This window comes from Delphinus delphis, chromosome 3 (genome assembly GCF_949987515.2).
Source record: "Delphinus delphis chromosome 3, mDelDel1.2, whole genome shotgun sequence".
NCBI classification, from domain to species: Eukaryota; Metazoa; Chordata; class Mammalia; order Artiodactyla; family Delphinidae; genus Delphinus; species Delphinus delphis.
In genome coordinates, this window is record NC_082685.1 from 28,979,257 (window position 1) to 28,999,573 (window position 20,317).

At 48.9% G+C, this 20,317-nt stretch overlaps 1 protein-coding gene and 1 pseudogene across 1 annotated transcript in view; both read right to left on the bottom strand.

Moving 5' to 3' along the window:
* Window positions 1-20,317, bottom strand: part of WWC1 (WW and C2 domain containing 1) — a 153,004-nt gene that overhangs the window by 116,900 nt on the left and 15,787 nt on the right. The gene's annotated exons all lie outside the window — the stretch shown is intronic.
* On the bottom strand, window positions 6,361-6,817 carry LOC132421961 (mitochondrial import receptor subunit TOM7 homolog; annotated as a pseudogene).

Below are 20,317 nucleotides of genomic sequence, written 5' to 3' on the forward strand. Positions count from 1 at the left end.
GATAAATAAATTTATATTAAAAAAATTACACTATGGTGCATACACAGTCTCCCTCCACTCACTCTCCGCTGACTGGGAGTTGCAAGTTCAAATCACAACATGAGTCAGGCAGGTAATTCAGTGAAGTGAGAAAGGCGAGGCTGTAGAAACACAATGTAGTTCCAAAGTCGTGAGGCTCAAAGGGTGATGCTGGACCAGCAGCTATTTTTGTCCTTTGCGGGCCCAGTGTTTCTGTGGAATACCTGATGCTTTGGAGCCCCTCTATAAGCCTCTATCATGTATGGATGTGTATTTTTAAACCCATTTTATAAACACAAAACATACTATTCTGAATCTTGCTGTCTGCTTAATCACACTTCTTGGAATTCTTTCCATATCCGCACGTGTAGCTCTACCTCATTCTGTTACTTGCATGGCACTCCCTTGTGTGGATGCCCCCCAACTTAACGTGTGCAGCTCCCAGCGTGAGACGTTTAGGCTGCTTCCCGGTTTTGTTGCTCTCACACTCAAGGCTAAGTGAGGAAGTGGCAGAGCTGCCGTTTGAAGCATGACCCGCCAGTATGGGTAGGGGGTTCTGATGGCCCCAAACTGGGGAATGGCTGTGAGTCACCCAGCTCACTTCTTGGCAGTTCTGCCCTGAGGTCAGTTTGAGGCTCTGGGGAGGCGGGGCGGGGGGGGATTGGAGGTACAGGATTCTAGAGGCAACCGCTGCTTCTTATAGTAAAAAGAGTCAGTAGCTTTAGGGCAGAGGACGGGACGAGGGCCCAACCCTTTCTCCATCTCCCTCTTACTGAACTGCAGAGCGCTGTGGTCCCCAAACCCAGCCGCTGCCTGCCAAACCCTCACTGCATCCTCCTCCCCGAGCTCTGTCCCCCTTTCCCTCCACTACCAGCTCCAACTCCTAGAGGAACAGAGGAAAGAGAAAGGCAAAAGGGGCCTCAGGGAGCGAGTACATGTAGAGGTGGAGGGAGGTCTCAGCTTCACTACCCCCAGGATCCCCTCCCACTAAGCCATCCCCCTCCAGAACATTCCATACACGCAGCAGGGGCTCTGCAGGGGTGGGGCTAACGATAATGATGACTGAATGCAGGGGCAAGCATCCACAAGAGATCCTCACCATTCTGGAAGTGCCGACTGCTCTCCATTTCACCGACAGGAAAACTGAGCCCAGGAGAAGGTGAACGCCTTTGCCCAAGTTACACCAGGCACACGTGGCCTCCCTCCACGCGATGTCCCAGTTTTTCAAGGGTCTCTTCCGAGGGGGTGTACCTTAAGCAGCAAATTGAAGTCTTTTTCCTGGAGAGTGTGGGTCCCAGGCCAATTCCCCAGACCCTCCGATTCAGTGCATTATGCCCCTGGGTGTGGTGAGGGGGACCCAGCCCGGGAAGCAGGGAAATGGACGCGTCTTTTAATAACTGTTTGAAGAATTTACATTTTAAACAAACCCACAGTTATTAATGAATACTGCTTTGTATCGTTTCACTTTCCCCTTTACCTTTCTACCCTTTTAATTACTGTTTTGCCCTGTTCCTCCCATGTTCATTCACTGACTTCTCCAACAGGGGTTTCTGCCCGCAAGTCGGAATTTTCCTAAACTCCCTTTCTTTCCAGGGGGCCGCGGGCACGAGGTCCAGGAATTCGCACAACCTGGCAAAAAAGCTGTCTCCAAATTCCAGTTCATTAGCATGGCTCGTTAATTATAAATGCTCCCCTCCCAGCTACCCGTCTCCCCCAAACACCCCAAACAGCAGATTAAGTTTTAACTTTTGCTGGCAGGACACCTGCTTCTGAAATTCCTCCCTCCCTCCCCTCCCCCTCCCCCCCCCCAGCCCAACCTCCTAAGATTTACAACACAAAAGCAAACATTTACACTGGTTAAGATTTACCAAAAGGAAGTGTGGCCTGGAATGCTTCGTTTGAAGTTCTGTCTCAAAAGAAGAAGGAGCCCTTTTTTGAAACATATAAAATAAGAGACCTCAAAGCCTCCCCGGTGGTGTCCGACAGGCACTCAGCATAACCAGGCCTTCTCAGTTTTTCACTTGGGGCTTGACGTCAGCACACGATAAGTCCTAAGCAGAACTCAGAACTATGGCTCTGTCCACTCCAGGGTAAATGGAGTTATCAATCAGTAATGCAATCAAGTGGCTTCCTGGAAACTCTAGGGTAGAACATTCTTCCTGAGATATTACCAAGGGGGAAGGAAGAAAAGGGCACCCCACAAAGGGGGAGCCAAAAGGCAAGGCCAACTTCGCAGGCGGGAAAGAGCCTGAGGTCCACCTGCTCTCTCCAGACAAAGCTGAGGTTCCCAGTGAGGCACGTCTAGTTTACTGGAGGTGGGAGAGGGGTGAGGGCACAGCCAGCCCAGGGTGGATGCTGGCTGAGCCGGTGGGATAAGTACCAAACGCCACGGCAAAAAGTCACCAGAAACTGAGGTCACGCAGATACTCTGGGGGAAAAGGAAGTGAGGAAATTCCCCGTTACCCACCCCACGATTGCTGGTGTAGGCCAGTGGAAACGCTCTGACAAGAAGAGTAAGGAGGCTGTACTTGTTTGACCTTTGTATTCAGTCAGAACCTCCTATTCCTTTGGTGAGAGCCCCTAAGGTGCCGTCAACCAAGAATCTTGACCACGTGGGGCAAGTCCCAGGCGATGGTGGTACACACCGGCCAAGCAAAGGAGGAGCTGATAAAGCAAGAACTCACCAGGAAACGGCCGCATTAGTAACCCGACTCTGTCCTAGGCACCTGCTGGCAGCTTTGCCTGACTGCTCACTGAGTCCTCAACACTGCCCCGTGAGGAAAGGGTTCTTATCCACGCCTTGCAGAGAGATGAAAGCGCTGAGGCCGGCCAACCTGGCCAAGGCTGCAAATGATGCTCAAAAGCCCATGCTCTTTGCACTGTGCTACGGGGCTCCAACTGGAAGACGTGTATTAAAAGCAGCCTGCACGATATGCCGGAACCACTGGACCTGGACTCTTAAATTGTGGGAGGCCCAGCTCAGCTTTTTTCAGCTGGGTGACCTTGGGCAAGTCCCTCACCACCCCATGGGCATTTCTGATTTCTCCTCTGTCCTCGGCTGCCGCACTTCAGGCAAGCTGCACATTGGAGGAAGGAGTCTGCATCCACCCAGTTGCTCCAACTTCCTCATCCATCCAGCTGAGCATTCAGAATTGTACCAGCATGAATGCAACCGATTTTGGTAGGGCTTTTTCCTCGTTCCTGGGTCCCCTAGAAAGGGAGAAGCGTGTTCCTTCCATCGTGAGCTTATATTCCCTGTATGTATCCTTCTAGAGTTGGAAAAGCAGCCAACTCAATGCTCCACTCTGCTACTTTACGCTCAGCCTTTCACTAAGTGGACATCTACAAGCACTGGCCTTCCATGGTTCTTCAGTCAAACTCAGTCCCCACAGGGCTTCCCTGGTGGCGCAGTGGTTGAGAGTCCGCCTGCCGATGCAGGGGACACGGGTTCGTGCCCCGGTCCGGGAAGATCCCACATGCCGCGGAGCGGCTGGGCCGGTGAGCCATGGCCGCTGAGCCTGCGCGTCCGGAGCCTGTGCTCCGCAACGGGAGAGGTCACAACAGTGAGAGGCCCGCGTACGGCAAAAAAACCAAAAAAACCACAGAAAACTCAGTCCCCACAAAACCTCATCTTCCCTTGGCGAGAGAGCACATCCAGAGCCCCTGAGCATTTATTCTTGCTGCCTCCGGCTTTCCAGGGTCTCATAAAGCCACAGTCTTGTTCAGAGGAACAGCCTGGTTCTGAATCTTGGTTCTGAATTTGATCCGAGGGCCAAAATTACAAACTCATTTCTCAGCAGTTCTGAAGCTCAATTTCTCAGCTTGTCAACGGGGGATGAAACGACTGACCTCACGAGGTTATCACTGAAGAGCTAATGAGACCCCAGGTAAAAGTCTTTTCATCATAAACATTACAGCACTTCTTATGTGCTGGGCCCTTTAACACACTATTTCAATGAGTCAGTAGCAGACATGCACGTCAGAAACAAATACAAAAATGCAGGCCCCAGGGTGAACAAATGGGCCAATCAATAAAGGAGGGAAATGGAGGGAAGGAAAGGGAAGGGGCCTAGAAGGCCAGTGGGGCCCTGAGTCATGCTAAGAAGTTTCGGGGTTTTCTATGGGCCTTGGAGAACCATGAGAAGTTTCTGAGAAGGGGAGCAATTTGCTCTGGAAGGCCCTGTGGAAGAAAATTCCAGAAGTAGTTGCAACATGAGTTGCTGGAAAATGATCTTGGAGTCTGGCCACCCTGTTACAATAGCCGAAGCAAGAAATGACATCTTAACTGTGACGACAGGGGCCACGAAGGGCAAAGGACTGGCGGAGGATGGGATGGACTTTAAAGCCCCCAACTACCGAAAGGTTTCGACAGCTCTGTCCCATCAAATACGCAGATCTGCAGGGATAAACTCTCTCAGGTGCTTATTTTCTAGGTCTCGTGTGTGAAATAAGGCTGCCCGTGTCCTGAACCACTAACTTCTATCCCTGGCTTTACCTCATTACCTTAACACAAAGCAAAATTAACTAACAAAAAATTCACTGCTGTCCGCTCGTGGTCAGAGCAGCATTATTCACAAGAGCCAAAAGGTGGAAGCAACCCCAGCGTCCATCAACAGACGAATGGATAAGAAACATGTGGTGGGCTTCCCTGGTGGCACAGTGGTTAAGAATCCGCCTGCCAATGCAGGGGACACGGGTTCGAGCCCTGGTCCGGGAAGATCCCACGTACATGCCGCGGAGCAACTAAGCCCGTGCGCCACAACTACTGAGCCTGTGCTCTAGAGCCCACCAGCCACAACTACTGAGCCTGCGTGCCACAACTACTGAAGCCCGTGTGCCTACAGCCCGTGCCCTGCAACAAGAGAAGCCACCACAATGAGAAGCCCGCGCACCGCAATGTAGAGTAGCCCCCACTTGCCGCAACTAGAGAAAGTCCACGCGCAGTAACAAAGACTGAACACAGACCAAAAAAAAAAAAAAAAGAAACATGTGGTGTGTACATACAGTGGAATATTACTCAGCCTTAAAAAAGGAAATTCTGACACATGCGATAGCGTGGATGGACCTGGAGGACATTATGCTGAGTGAATCAGCCAGTCTCCAAAACACAAATACCACGATTCCACTTACATGGAATACACAGTGTAGTCAAATTCATACAGACAGAAAGTCAAATGGTGGTTGCCAGGGGCTAGAATAAGGAGCTAGTTCTTCAATGAGTAGAGTCAGTTTTGCAAGATGGAGAGAATTCTGGAGATGGATGGTAAGGTGATGATGGTTGCATGACAACGTGAAGGTATTTAATGCCACTGAACTGTACACTGAAAAATGCTTAAGATTGTAAATTTTATGTTATGTGTATTTTGCCACAATTTTTTTAACAGTTTGAAAGGGAGAAAGAAAGGAAAAGAAAGGAGAGGGAAAGGAGATGGAAGGGAAGGGAAGGGAAGGGAAGGGAAGGGAAGGGAAGGGAAGGGGAAAGAAATCATTGCTGGACTGTCAGCAAATGGGACTGAAAATAATGCAATTCTTTGTCATCCAGGCACACCCTTATCTGGAAACCACCTCCTTTTCCCCTTCCAGGCAACATTTCATTACTGCTTAAAAATTCCCCTAACCCCTTCCCCTGCCCCACCTGGGGCTGATTCAGCCCCTTTCAGTATCTGAACGGCAGGAGCCAGCCTGAAGGTAGTAGACGCTGCCACCCTATCCTGTGTCCTGGGACACTTGGAGTTCCCCAGGATCAACCCTGACCCCATCCATCACTCTAGGACCCCAGTCCTCTCGAATCTCAGGTGCACGGGCCCTAGTCCTGGCTGGCATCCCACATGAGGTTGGCAGGTTCCAGAAAACCCTTTAGGGCAAGAGGAGGTGGAGCAGCCTGTGGGAACTCTCTGCAAGGGCCCCTGTGGGAGAGCCCAGGGCCTGCCTTCTCAGAGGCACAGGAAGGACACAAATGCGGAACACAGAACGAGGCTACGGAGTCAGCTTGCTTCTGCCCCTACTGCTGTCCTCCTCACTGACTCAGGGGAGACGGGCCAGGAATGAGGAGATGTCTCCATCAGCCCTTCCCCTTGCGAAGAGTGGATCCAGGCACTGACTTATTCATGTATTTTGAACTCAACTATTACGTGTGTACACGTTTAGGGTTATTATGGGTTTTTTGATGAATTGGCCAATTATTATAAACACTCTCTGTATCTGCTAATTCTCCTATTTTTGGTATACTCTATGTGTGGTCATTACAGCCATTCCAGTTTTCTTTTGATTAGTATCTGTATGCTATACCTTTCCCATCCTTTGACTTTTTTTTTTTAATACTGTTAAAAACATTTATTTTAGTACGGCCTACCGTAAATAAGTCAGTAGAGGTTCCACTCTGCCACAGACACATCTGAGAAGAGCCTGTGTCATCCAACTGGTGAACATCTAAACGATGTCCCATCTCTTATCCCAGCCAGAGTGCACACCTTCCATGTTGTTCCTCTGCATTGACTGCTTCCAAAACCAGATGAGCAAATAGTCCTTTATCCCCAAAGTAAGCTCAAAACAGTTGGTTCAGTCATTCCAGGATCTGCAACCCTCTTCAATCCCAGGTAAGTCACGAGAGGAATAAAGCCCCAGCGATGGCAAACTGGCCTCCCTTGAAAAGCTGCTGCAGCCTCCGCTTGGCCTCTTTGCTCAGCTTTACCATGGTGATGGCCCAGGCGACACACTTAAGAGCCCCCTCCTTTTACCTTTAACCTACCTGCGTATTTACATCAAAGTGAATCTACTGTAGGCAACCTGTACACTGGAGTTTTGTTTTTTCCCCCCAACCTGACAATATCTGCCTTTTAATTGGCGTGTTTAGTCTGTTTTTGTTTTTTTTTTTTTGCGCTTCGCGGGCCTCTCACTGTTGTGGCCTCTCCCGTTGCGGAGCACAGGCTCCGGACGCGCAGGCTCAGCGGCCATGGCTCACGGGCCCGGCCGCTCCGCGGGATGTGGGATCTTCCCGGACCAGGGCACAAACCCGTGTCCCCTGCATCGACAGGCGGGCTCTCAACCACTGCGCCACCAGGGAAGCCCTAGTCTGTTTACTTTTAATGAATTATTAATGTAGCTAGATTGAAGTCTACTAATTTACTAGTTGTTTTCTGTTTGTCTCATCTGTTTCTTGATTCTCTTTTTCCTCCTTTCAAAAAATTTCAATAAAAATAACACTATCATCATGTTTGCTTTAAACAGTCAATTATCTTTTAAAGAAATTAAGAAAAAAATGTTAAGTCTTTTATATTTCTGGTGCTCTTAATTTCTCATGCAGATCCACATTTCCATCTGATAGCATTTTCTTTCCCCCCAAAGAATTTCTTTTGACATTTCTTATTGTGTAAGTCTGCTGGTGAGCATTTCTCTCGGCCTTTATAACTGAAAATAAAGCTTTTGATTTTACCCTCATTTTTTTAAGGATACTTTTGTTGATATAGAATTGCAGGCTGTTTTTTCTACCTTTCAGCACCTTAGAGATATTATTCAATTATTTTTTGGCTTGCATCGTTTCTGATAAGTTAGCAATGGTTCTTATTGTTCTACATGCAGCATGTCTTTATCCTCTGGGAGATTTCAAGATTTTCCTCTTTCTCTTTGGTTTTTAGCAAGGTGACTATGATGTATTTACGTGTGATTTTCCACATGATTATCGTGCTTAGGGTTTGTTGAGCTTCTTGGATCTGTGGGTCAATATTTTTCACCAACTTTGGAACTTTTCAGCCATTACCTCTTCAAATATATTTTCTCATTCTCTCTCTCTCTCCTTTCCTTTTGGGAATCCAAATATACATTTGTTACCTTGATTAACAACATCCCACAGATCACTGAGCTTCTGACCATTTTTTTCCAACTTTTTTTTTTTCTTTCTGTGCTTCAGTCTGGATAGTTTCTACTGCTCTGACTTCACGTTCAATGATCTTTCTTCCTGCAGCATCTGAACTACTGTTAGATCCATCTAGGGAAGTTTTCGTTTCAGATACTGTAGTTTCATCTAGAATTTTTATTTGGTTCCATTTCCCTACTGATTTCTTTTCCTTAAAACTCCTTAAACATATCTATAATAAACATTAGTTCATTTTCTGCTAATTCCAACATCTCTGCCATCCTTGGGTCTGCTTCTACTGTATTTCTTCCTAAGTCGAGTACCTTTTCTATCGTATGCTAGATACTCTGAACACTAAGCTGTCAAGAATCTGGATTTTATGTTCCTTCTTTAAAGAATGTTAAGTTTTGTCCTGATGGGCAGCTCATTATTGGCAGATCAGCTTAATTCTCCTGAGGCTCTTTAAGGTTGGTTGAGCCATGAGGTGAGTTTAATGATGGAAGTCACATGCTAAGAATGGTGGACCAGAAAAGCACAAGGAACCTGGGTCCCTTGAGCCATCACCCTGGCCCTAACTGGCCTGACTCTTGATTTTTTTTTTTTTTTAATGTGCTAAAGAAGTTTTACCTTGAAGTTAAGCCATTGTTATTTTTGACTTGGACAACCAGCCGCTAAACACTATTTCTGTTATAATGCCTGAGCATCTACTAAGTAGTAGGCCCTGTGCTAGGTGTTGGGGATAAAGCAATTTATCGGTTAGATGGGGTTCCTGGCATTTTACAGCTTGGAACCTCGAGCAGGAGATGGCAAATTATGGTCCACAGGCCGAACTCTCACTGCTTGTTTCATTGGGACAAAGCCATGCCTATTTGTATGCATATTATCTATGGCTGCTTTCATGCTATAGAGTTAAATAGGTAAGACAGAGAGGGTATGGTCCACTAGTCCTTTACAGAAAAAAGTTCCTGATGCCTGTTTAGGGCAGCAATCCTCACTCAAATTTTTGGTCTTGGGACACCTTCACACTCTTAAAACCTGAGGACCCCAAGAGTTGTTGTTCATGTGGGTGGTTTTTGTTTTTTTTTTTTTTGGTGGCACTGAGTCTTCATTGATGCACGTGGGCTTTCTCTAGTTGTGGCACGTGGGCCCTAGAGTGCGCATGCTTCAGTAATTGTGGCTTACGGGCTTTGTTGCTCCACGGCATGTGGGATCTTCCCAGACCAGGGATCGAACCCGTGTCCCCTGCATTGGCAGGCGGATTCTTAACCACTGCGCCACCAGGAAAGTCCACATGTGGGTTTTGTTGATCAACATTTATCATATTAGAAATGAAAACAGAAAATTTAAAAATATTAATTCCTTTGAAAATAAAAATAATAAACCAATCACATGTTAACATAAATCACATCCTTATAATTAATTATATTTTCCAAGCCCTCCCCCACAAATCAGTGAGAAGAATGGCAGTATTTTACATTTTTGCAAATCTCTTTAATGAATGGCTTAAAAGAAGACCGCTGAGTCCTAAGAGCTGCTTTTGCATCAGTCTGTTGCAAAACTGCATGTCACGTAGCCTCTGGGAAACTCCACAGTCCTCTCATGATAGGTAGAAAGTTAAAAAGGCAGATAATTTCTTAGTATTATTATGAAGTTTGAGCTTGCAGACCTTCTGAGAGAATCTCAGGGGCCTCCAGGGAACACACTTTGAGAATGGCTAGTCTAGAAGAGTCCTGGGCTGACATTAAACAGAAGAAAACATGAGGTCTTAACTAATAACCATTGAACAACTGATTTAAAGAGAAAGAATATTGCTCTGTGAGGGAATATAAACACTGCACCTGGCCCCATTCCAGGAGCAGGGCGATGATCCCTTGAGGAACTGATGTTAAAAGCTGGGCCCTCGGGGCTTCCCTGGTGGCGCAGTGGTTGAGAGTCCGCCTGCCGATGCAGGGGACCCGGGTTCGTGCCCCGGTCCAGGAAGATCCCACATGCCGCGGAGCGGCTGGGCCCGTGAGTCATGGCCGCTGAGCCTGCACGTCTGGAGCCTGTGCTCCGCAACGGGGGAGGCCACAACAGTGAGAGGCCCGCGTGCCGCAAAAAAAAAAAAAAAAAAAAGCTGGGCCCTGAGAAGGAGTTAACCAGGTAAAGGCAGGTGAGGGGGAAGACTCCTTCCCCGCCCCGCCACGGCTTCCTTCAGTATGTTTGCTAAGGAAACTGGGTTAGGCTTTAGAGAAGGATCAGAGATGAGGATTAACTTTCCCATGACTCCTTCCCTTGGGCAGAGTGACCAAGTCAGAGATTTGCACTGGGAAGGACCCAGGGTCCTTCTGACACTCCTGGAATTTCCCCTGGAATTAGGGACAGGGGAACCCTAATCTCTCTCCCAGGAGGCTAATGACCTACAGATGGGGCACAATAGGGAGGCCCAAATGCTGAGATGCAGAGGTTATAGGCCTGAGGACAGTTCTCCAGGCCGTCAGGATGCAGGGTCCCATGGTGACACATGCAGCAACACAAACCCTTAGCTAACTGCCTTAATCCAAGGCCATTAGGAGCCATTTCTCATCCAGATGGTTATTTGCTCTAATAGTTATTGGTTGAAGGAACCAGAGAAACTACCTTTGCACTAGATTCCCAGTCCCATTTCCTGGCTGCCAGCTCTACACAAACTCACTCTCGAAACCAGATACTGCCGAGTTTCAGGATGGATTTCAGAGGCTGCCACTGCTCATGTTTTCTTTCTTTTTTAATAAATTTGTTTATTTATTTATTTGTGGCTGTGTTGGGTCTTCATTGCTGCGTGCGGGTTTTCTCTAGTTGCGGCGAGCGGGGGATACTCTTCGTTGCGGTGCGCGGGCTTCTCATTGTGGTGGCTTCTCTTGTTGCGGAGCACGGGCTCTAGGCGCGCGAGCTTCAGTAGTTGTGCCACTGCTCTTTTTCCTCCTGACATGCCCAACCTGGGAGTGTGAAAACCTACTGGGTTCAAGCCACCATCTCACCTCAAATTCCCCAGGCTGTTACCCCACTTGAAAAAGACTAGGCAGAGAGGAAAACCATCCCTGGAGGATGGAAGGCAGCAGATTCTACTCTGAGAGTAATGAAGTCCAGCACTCATCAAACACATATAACAAGTCTCACACTTTCCATGAGATTTATCTGTATTAGATCATTGAATCCTCCCAGTAGCCCTATGAGGCAGTTTACTTATTACCCCATTTTACAGGTGAGAAGTCGAAGCACAGAGAGATCTTGCAACTGACCCACAGCTACAGTCAGCAAGGAGTGGAGCCAGCACTAAACCCAGGCAGCACGGCTTCTCAGATTCAGCACCTTGAACCTTACTTTTACTGCCTTTAGCTTCGAAATGACAGGAGAAGTTCGTTTTTTTAAAAGTATCTGTGTAGATGCTCAACATCACTAATCATCAGGGAAGTGAAAATAAAAAACCACGAGATACTATGTCACTATGTCATTAGGATGGCTACTATGAAAAAAAACCCAAAACAGACAATACTAAGTGTGTTGGTGAAGGTGCAGAGACACTGGAACCCTTGTGCGCTGCTGGTGGGAATGGCAAATGGTGCAGCCATTGTGGAAAACGGCATAGCAGTCCCTCAAAAAATTAAAAATAGAACTACCATATGATCCAGCAATTCCACTTCTGGGTGCGTACACAAAGGATGTACAGGCAGGGGCACGAACAGATAGTTTTACACCCATGTTTACAGTGGCATTATTCACGATAACCAAAAGGTGAAAGTGTGTTCGTGAATAAATGAATGGATAAACACAACATGGTGTAAACATACAATAGAATAGTACTCAGCCTGAAAAAGGAAGGAAATCCTGACACATGCTGCAGAGTAGATGGACCTGGAGGACATTATGCTGAGTGAAACAAGCCGGTCACAAAAGGACAAATCCTGTATGACTCCACTCACATGAGGTACCTAGAACAGTGAAATTCGTACAGGAAGAAAGTAGAGTGGTGGTTGCCGGGAGCTGGGGGAGGGGAAATGGGCAGTGAGTGTTTAACCCAGATAGAGTCTACGTTTTGCAAGATGAAAAGAGTTCTGGAGACGGGTGGTGGGGATGGCTGCACAGCAATGGGAATGTACTTAATGCCTCTGAACTGTACACTTAAAAATGGTTAAAATGAGGGCTTCCCTGGTGGCGCAGTGGTTGAGGGTCCGCCTGCCGATGCAGGGGACACGAGTTCGTGCCCCAGTCCGGGAGGATCCCACATGCCATGGAGCGGCTGGGCCCGTGAGCCATGGCCGCTGAGCCTGCGCATCCTGAGCCTGTGCTCCGCAATGGGAGAGGCCACAGCAGTGAGAGGTCCGCGTACCGCAAAAAAAAAAAAAAAAAATTGGGGCTGACTACATTTCTGAACTTCTGGATCTGAGAGAACACATTAAGTGCTGTGGCCTTCCCTTGGTCCACATGCCAAGCTAAAGAGGTGATTAGCAGGCTTAAACTACTGATTGCTAATCAGAAAGTTAAAAAAAAAAATCATTCTTTGTCAAAGAGAACAGGAACAAGGGGCCAATAAGCCCAGGGGTTATACAGTAAAAGCTGGATTATGCAGCGTAACCAGGCCCTTCCATCTTTTCATCGCTGCATTCTTGCCTGTGAACATGTTCTCCCAAAGCCTGGATTTTCATGATGTCATTGGGCTATTGCATTGCACTGATAACACATCATTCAACTTGGTGTGGCCCCTCACAAAGGCGGGCAGCATCCCTGAATGCAAACGAGGACATTCTGGATCATGAACAATTAGATCTAAACTGTTCCCGTACACTTGCCTCTCCCTCCCCACACAATCCTGCTTCTCTCTCCCCAGTGAGCGAGGGTACCAGGAAGACGGGAGAATAGGACTCTTTCTGAAAAGGCCTCTGTGCTCACCTTTCCAAATAGCTGTCGATCCTAGGAGGGCAGGAGGCAAAGAGGGAAATAGGAGAGGAGGTCCCAGGCGGGGAGCGGGGGGGGGGGGTGCCTGGGTTCAGTGCCTGGGAACTGACAGGGAACACGTGCCCCGTGGGTCATCACAACCTGCCTGCCGGCCCCCCAACCACGGGGCCACATCTCTCGTCCTCACCGCCCGACAGAGCAGGGTCTGTGGGATCTGGCTGCCTGCAGACTCTAGGAAGGAGGCAGGATTCCAGCCACGGCTCCCTGGAGAGCTCGAGAGCTTAACTAATTCTCTAATCAGGACACGTGGACAAAACGCTCTGAGAAATGGTGGAGAAATGGTTAGCGATGTTATATCAACAAGCACCAATGACCTCTAGGAGACAACGACGCGGCACTGACAAGCACCCGGGGCCGTGGGGTCACAGAGCCCGCAGTAAAATCCAAGCCGCTCGCCAACTTGCTGTGTGACCTTGATAAATTCTCTAGCCTCTCTGGGCCTCAGCTGCCTCCTCTCGAAGGCACAAGGGAAATGGTAAATGCATGTAAAATTCCTCAGTCAGTGACAGCTGTCACAACCTCCAGCTTGGGGGAGGGGGTGCTGCAGCACTGAACAAGATTTTTGAACGTTACCATTTTCTGAATGTGAAATTTTGACCAAAGGATAACACCGTACTGTCTTCCTCCCGGAAGGGAAGGAGGAAGGGTAATGTGGGGAGATGGGAAGAGAAAGAGAGTGGATTCAGAAATGACATCCTTATGAAAAAAATCACGAAAGAAACTCAGTAATGACCTTAAAACCTTATAATCCCTGACGCCCTCATGGAATTTCAGCAAACGTCTGAAGGATTCTGACAGATCCCACATTTAACACTGGCTGCTCCCTTCTCACCAGCTCAATGCGAGAAGCATTGATTTGCTGAGGGCCTACTGTGCACGGAGCCCTCAGCTGCTCTGCCCTGCCACTTATAATTCAGCCAATCCTCTTTCTCTTCCAAGAACCCAGGAAGGTTCCGACCCTACTTCGGACTGAGAGCAGGTGCCCTCACTCTGACTTCATGCGTTAAGAGGTCAGCCTGTCTCCGGGGCTAAGGTCCCCTGTGGTCACAGCAGTCTGGGCTGACCCTAGAGTCTCAAGCAGGCCAGGCCTTCCCAAAGTCACCTTGTCCCACGACCCCACGTATACACAGATAAGCAAGCAAGATCAGAGGAGGCACCCTGGACTGGTAAAGCAGGTTTCGGGGTGCTCAAGCTGTTAAGATTAAGGAAATACGTTTTGTTTTTCAGAGCGAGGTGATGGGCAGCATTCTTCAGCTCACAGGCACCTGGCTCTCCCTTCACCAACACGATTAAGGCAGCCCTGTCCGGGGCTTCTCCTATTTTTGCCTGATTTCTGCTGGGTCAACGTTTACCAGTTTGGCAAATGGCAATTCGGAGCCTCACACAGAAAACAGTGGCAGCGGTCTCTGAGAAACGCTGGGGGAAAGGACTCTTGGGAGTTTCATGGTCCGATAGCTCTATTCTTTGACTCCTCCTGCCTTGACAAGGGGAGGGGGGTGTTGAACATTCTAGAGGCCCTGAGTTTGGCGTCAGGCTTGGGGCTGGCAAACCATCCTTGAGCCTTTTTTTCTGCTGGAGTTTTTCCAAAATGTAGATAGAGAGCTAGGCTTCCACCGGGGACGCCTCAGCCCCAAACAGGTGGGCTGTGCCCCAGGCCAGCCAGAGCCCTGGGCTCTCCTTGGGTCCGATACTTGCCCTCTGGCTCCAAAACTTGACCTAGGAGTTCAGGATGACCGAGAGAAGGACTGGAAGGTGGTGGCTTCCTACCGGGAAGCATCTACTTTTCACCCTCTACTCTGCGGCTTCACCGTTCCCTCTCAGCTGCCTTCGCTCATATTCATTTACTAGTTCTAATTAGGCACAAAACTTTATGCTGGGCCTGGGGAGGCTCGGCAGGATGCGTTACCATTCAGCGGAGAATACAGACAGGAGAGAGAAATGACGATGTGGCAGAGCCGTGTTAGAAGGGTGCACAGAGGGCCCCCTACCTGAGCTGGGACGAAGACAGCTAGGCAGGCTCCTGGGAAGAGGTGGCCCTTTAAGTGGGTGTAGCAGCACAGGGGGGGAGCACCAGCAGGCAGGGCAAGGATCCGGTTTGTGCAAAGGAAAGACAGTGCCTTGTGGGTAGGGGGAGGAGAGGTTTTTCAGTTTTATTAAGGGGTATTAGAATCGGCTGGGTGGCAGGTTAAAAATGCAGATTCTGGGAAGCCCCGCTGAGATTCTGGTTCAGTCGTTTTCAGGTAGGGCCCCAGGAATCTGTGTTTTACAAGCTCCGTGGGGGAGTAAGGCGGGAGGTTGGCCGATCACACTCTGAGAAACCCTGCCTTGAAGGAGTGGGGGAAAGAAAAAAGCCATTTGTGGCTTTGATGGGATATTGATTTTCCTGGAATGTTCCCAAAGGGACTTTGGACGGCTCACTAATGACTCGTTCTTCTGTCATTTTACATAGACACACATACAACATCCAGCAAACTGGAAATGAACGCAGGGAGGGTGTCGGGAGCCTTGCTCATACAGTCGGGCTGTCACCCTGTTCCCGGGATGACGGTGGGTGTTATCTCGGGAATGTGTCCGGGCAAGGTCCATGCTTATGCGGTTACGGTGAACCGGGGCCAGGGAGCAGTGATGGGAAAGCCCTCTGGCATCCAGCCACACCTCCCCACCGCCCTCATGCCAGGAAGGCAAGGCGGTCCACAGGGCCTCATACAGACTTGCCCTCCAGCCTGCAGCTGGCTGCCTGCCCCTCCCGCCCCCGGTCCCCCACCAGGAGCCTGCCCTCTCCTGCCCCAGTGCCGCCCCACTCAGGCTGCCCCTGGCTGGGTCCAGGGCTGCGCATGGGGGTCCTGGCTCAGCCGGTCCCAGCCTTGGCCATGGGCACTGTTTCTGCTAGCCCCCTCATGGCGGTACTTCTGCCCTGTTCTAAGCTAGTTCCAGGGAGCCTGCCATTTATTCTGCTGGCTCAAGCCTCTGCCTGGGAAGCTTACTGGGGACCCCAGACCTCCTTGTCTTGCTCTTGCCACTGTTCTCTAAGGGCTGGAATTCTGCCTCTGTGATCTCTGCCAGGTGCCCGCGGGCCACCTCCTCATTCTGTGTTGCAGTTGAGAGACACTGCCCCTGCCACCAAGGGTTCCCATCTTCTGACTGCCCCGTGCACCCCGGAGACCACGTCCTGCCACCGTGGTGGACTTCTACACAGCCTGCCTCCACTCTGACCTCTGGCATCTGACCCCACTGGTGGGCATGCTGCAGGCTCAGGACCCTGTCTTTTCCCAGCAGGTGTGACCCCGCCCTTTCAACTGAGCCCTCCCCCACTCCCATCCCCGATCCGGCTTCAATCCCTTATTCCATGTGGGGCTGTGGGAACAGGCTGAGAAGCTCCTACCCCTCGGCAGTGTTTATACCTGGTTGTAAGAATCCACTGCTTCCTGATATTATCTGATATCTATATCGGAGCTAGTTAGAGGCACAGTCAGCTACAGAACAAAAAAACAAAACAGTGCTACGCAGACATAAGTAGTGTTGACTGGCCAGGGCTACTCAAACATTAACCTGCAAGGACCACTGGGGATCTTGTTAAAGTGCAATTTCTGACTCAGTGGGTCTGAGGTGGAGCCTGAGATTCTGCATTTCTAACAAGTTCCCCGGCGATGCTGATGTGCTGGTCCACAGGCCCCACTTCCAGCAGTGAGAGTCAGGGTCACGGAAATGAATGGGAGCTTGCCACAGGGGATGAGGCCAAAAGCAGGGCTCAGAATCGAGCATGTGCTCAGCGAGAGTAACCACCAGGTCCCCTAACTGCCAGACATTCAGAACAGTTGACTCTGGAAGTTCTGAGAAAGAACGACCTAGGGATGCCAGCTGCCCACGGCCTCTCCTGAGAGGAGAGCTGCTGTGGTTGGTACATGACCCCTGAGCCCTGTCGTGATTTCTTGTACCAGGTGAATCCAGTTCAAGGCCAGCTCTGTCATCTTTCCAAATCAGCATCTCTCACAAGAATTTGAACCGGGGACACCGGGTTAGCTGTGGCTGCTGAGGCGAAGAGTTACGAGGTCGGCTGGGGTTGTGAAGGTCATATGGGTCACCTGCAAACTAATGCTATGATGATGTCATGGCTGTTAGCATTCTTAAGTACTTATTCTGAGTACTGCTCTCGGCTACGTGTCCTAAATAAGAGAATCCACGCTATAATTCTCACAATAACCCCTCAAAGTGAATGGCGGTCTAACAGCGTGAGCTCTGGAGCCAGAGAGCCTGAGTTTGAATCTTGGCTTTGCCACTTTCTAGCTGTGTGACCTTGGGCAAATTACTTAGCCTCTCTGTGCCTCCACTTCCTCATCTATAAATGAGGATAGTAACAGTACCTCCCTCAGAAAGTTAGTGTGACAGTTAATTGAGCTAATATAAAACACTTAGAGCAGGGCTTGGCACCCAATAAAATCTCGGCTATTATTCTTCTTCGTCTTATTTGTATAGAGTGAGGAAACTGAGGCTCACAGAGATTAAGTAGCTTGCCCAGGGTCACACAGCAAGTTCAAGGCAGAACTAATTCATAACATGGTTTATGAACGTATGAACAAATTTCAGATTTGTTGTAGTCTGTCTGTAGGTTTCAGAGGTAGCAGAAACCATGACATGAGCGGGCCGACAGGAGGGAACAGAGGGACGTACGTGGAGACCGCTGTTCTTCACGGCCTCCAGCTGCAGCTCCTGCCATCCCGGTAGTGGGGGCTGCTAGGCCCATCCTTAGATTCCTGTGAAATCTCTGACCTCACAGCAGCCTCTCTTTTCTAGAGCCATGTCACGTGGGCCTCTGTTGCTTTTGACCAGAACAGGCCTGGCTTAAAGTAGATACCCTCCAGCCAGAGTGGCGCGGGAGATGACAGATGAGGGAAGGCCTCGTGGAGCAAGTGGTACCCAACGTGGCCAGTGAGGGAGGCGGGGCTTCAACGTACACAGATGGGCAAAGATGTTGGTTTGAGACCCGGACTGGATTCAGTTTTAGATTTGTGGTAGTTTGCAGTGCTCGCCTGGACAGAGAAGTGATGTCCAGCCGGAAACTGGAAATAAGCACCTGAGGTTTCAGTGCAGAGCAGGTGGTCGAAGGCCTGGCGACCCAGGCCGCCACTAGGGAGGAGACTGCACAACGCCTTACTCTCCTGGATAAGAATGACTGCCAGGAAAGGAGGAGAGCTGGCAATACGGTTAGACACTACAGGGAAGTCAAGGAAGATGCCACCACAGGTCTCCTGGTGACACTCCTGGAACTTTGCTCAGAGAATGGGGGTGGGAGGAGGAGAATGGAGGGTATGGCGGGAATGGGGGTGGTGGGGTGGTGGGTATGGAACCCCTCTGTGTCCCTCAGAGAAAGGAGCAGGGGGTAGGACTGAAGGCTTACTCTTGGGGAGAGAGCACCTGAGCACACTCTAGAAACCCATGGATGCCTGAAGAAAGGAAGAGATGTTTCTGAGGTGAGGACCAATAAATAAGTAGGCCAGGTTGTGGAAGAGGCTGAAGGGATTCTAGTCCTGGTCGAGTCTCTAGAATGATTTGCACTTGGAAACAAGTCTATTCCTTGATCAGTACTTCTCAAACCTAGGACGGTAGCAAAATCACTCAGTGGTTCTTTTTACAAAGGAGTCTGGGTTTCACATAATCCAGAAACTGATTATGTTGACCAGAGCCAGGCCTTGGAATCTGCATTTGAGTAACTCTCTTAGGAAATTCAGATGCATGTGGTTGACCAATCATGCTGCCTTGGGGGAAGAACAGAGCTCCTTGGCCAAAGTTAAGGAAAAAACACTGCTGGGACTTCCCTGTTGGCACAGTGGTTAAGAATCCAATGCAGGAAACACGGGTTGGAGCCCTGGTCCGGGAAGATCCCACATGCTGCGGAGCAACTAAGCTCGTGCGCCACAGCTACTGAGCCTGCGTGCCTACAGCCTGTGCTCTGCAACAAGAGAAGCCACCGCTATGCGAAGCCCGCGCACCACAACGAAGAGTAGTCCCCGCTCGCCGCAACTAGAGAAAGCCCGGGTGCGCAGCAACGAAGACCCAATGAAGCCAAAAATAAATAAATAAATTTATTTTTTAAAAAAAAGAAAGAAAAAGCACTGCTTCCCAGTGTTCATAGCAGCGCTATTTACAATTGCCAAGGTATGGCAACCTAAGTATCCATCAACAGAGGAATGGATAAAGAAAATATGGTCTACATGTACAATGGAATACTACTTGGCCATAAAAAAGAATGACATTTTGCCATTTGCAGCAACATGGATGGACTTGGAGGGCATTATGCTAAGTGAAGTATGTCAGACAGAGAAAGACAAATGCTGTATGATATCACTTATAGGTGGAATCAAAAAAATACATCAAACCAGGGAATAAAATAGAAAGAAACAGACTCAACAGACATAGAGAACAAACTACAGGTTACCAGTGGGGAGAGGGAAGGGGAAAGGCACAATACAGGGGTAGGGGATAAAAAAAAAGAGGGGGTTATTATGAGATTGTATGAAATCACGTGTGTGAAACTTTTGAAAATTGTGAAGCACTACAGAAGTTAAAGAATCTTTCATTCAAAAAAAAAAAAGCGAAAAAAAAAGAAAATACACTTGTTGCCACTACAGTGAGTGCCAGGATCTCCTGCCTTGAATTAAGAAAACCTGGTTGAAGAGGTAGAGCAGTGATCACTATAGACGGAAGACGGATCCTACTTAAAGGTCAAAGCAAACAGTGTTTCTGACTACAGAACTTTTAAATTCCATAGCTGGATCTTTGGTGTCATTTACAAGACCTATTATTTTCTAATACAGCATCCTCTTTATCTTCCTAATCCGTAAGTCTTTTGTTCATGTTCTTATGTGTCCGTAAGCTCTATGAGGAATGATGTCTGTCTCTGGTCACTGCTGAACCCTCTTCTTAGCACAGTTCCCACCAGGAACCAAACACACAAAGGTAATGGCATTCTTTGTTTTCGATTCTACCCAACACGCAACAGAAGTGGAAGGTAATTTGTGCACGGCTAGAGCCACTTCAGATCTGAGATGACCCAATTGACTTCTAGTGAACCCAAACAAACGTCCTGAAGGATGTGCTACTGGGCAAGCAAGAATGCTGCCGTCCAAGCCCACATGCCCTTCAGACACCAAAGCGTCCGAAGGGAATTTGATTCCTGCTGAGTCTTTCATGCCAAAGTAACAAGAGATGGGGCTACCTTGAGCACAAGAGTCTATAAGGAGGGTGAAACAAAGATGCTCATCACCACCAGGACAGGGGAACGTGGTCTAGGAAAGTGATCCTTGGAGGAATTTTGAAAAACTGACTGTACTCAGAAAAAGAGCTCACTCACTGTGCTCGCTGAGAGAGGGACATCTCCGAAAATAGGAGCAGAGCAAACAGAAAGGTCTAGCTATCCAGACAGACCCTGAGCAACCGAGCGAAGTTGCTACTCAAGGAATCACAGTAGTGAAAGGA